Source organism: Austrofundulus limnaeus, unplaced genomic scaffold (assembly GCF_001266775.1).
Source record: "Austrofundulus limnaeus strain Quisiro unplaced genomic scaffold, Austrofundulus_limnaeus-1.0 Scaffold181, whole genome shotgun sequence".
In the NCBI taxonomy this organism is placed as follows: Eukaryota; Metazoa; Chordata; class Actinopteri; order Cyprinodontiformes; family Rivulidae; genus Austrofundulus; species Austrofundulus limnaeus.
The window spans coordinates 1,090,058-1,091,020 of NW_013952583.1; positions in this window are offsets into that span (position 1 = coordinate 1,090,058).

Sequence of the window (963 nt, forward strand, 5' to 3'; positions counted from 1 at the left end):
CAGGACTTTTAAAATGTGTTTTATTTGCAGATGATACCACATTTTTTTGTTTGGGTAAATATAAAGAACAAATTAGAATTTGTAACAATACAAACATGGTTTAAACTTGATAAATTATCATTAAACATGGATAAAACTAATTACACGATACAATAGAAAGAGAACTATTGATGTTCCATTTAGAGTTGCTGGCGTTGAGATTTGTGGAGTCAGTGAGGTGAAGTCTTTGGATACTGATGAAAAACTGAAATGGAAACCTCACATAAATTATTTAAAAATAAAAACAGTTAAAACTATTGCAGCACTGTACAAAGTAAGGAAGTTATTCAGCGATAAAGCACTGTATATGTTGTTTAATGCAATAATTGTTCTATTGTGTTGATGTTTGGGGGAAAGCATACAAAACAATTACAAATCCTATTTTTATTTTACAGAAAAGAGCTGTAAGAATTATCAAAACATTACAGTCTCCCATCAAATACATTATTTTATCCACTGAAKTTATTGAAGTTCTATGGTTTGGTTGATTATACTATTTTTATTGGTTATGTATAGGGCTCATAAAAACACCTTTAACCTTCAATGTCCAATTAAATGTTGTTAAGAAAGAGAGTTGTTACAATCTCAAGGGATGTTTATAAAACCTAAATTTCGAACCAGTTTGAAGGACTGATGTACCTTCGAGCCAAGGGATAAGATTATGGAATAATCTGGAGAGTGATGTTAAAAATGCCAGATCAATCTTTATAATTAAGATAATGATGGAAGATGGTGTGTTAAACAAATATGAAATCCCATAATGTGTATTCATATGAATTGTTGTTCGAGAAGGAGATGACACATTTTTGTTTTGTTTTTGTTATTTGTAGATTATTAATGTTTGAATGTATTTTTTGTAAAAAAGCGGAAGATATTACATTTTTTGCTTTTTTCTGCTGCCTTTCATTTTATTGTGACACATAC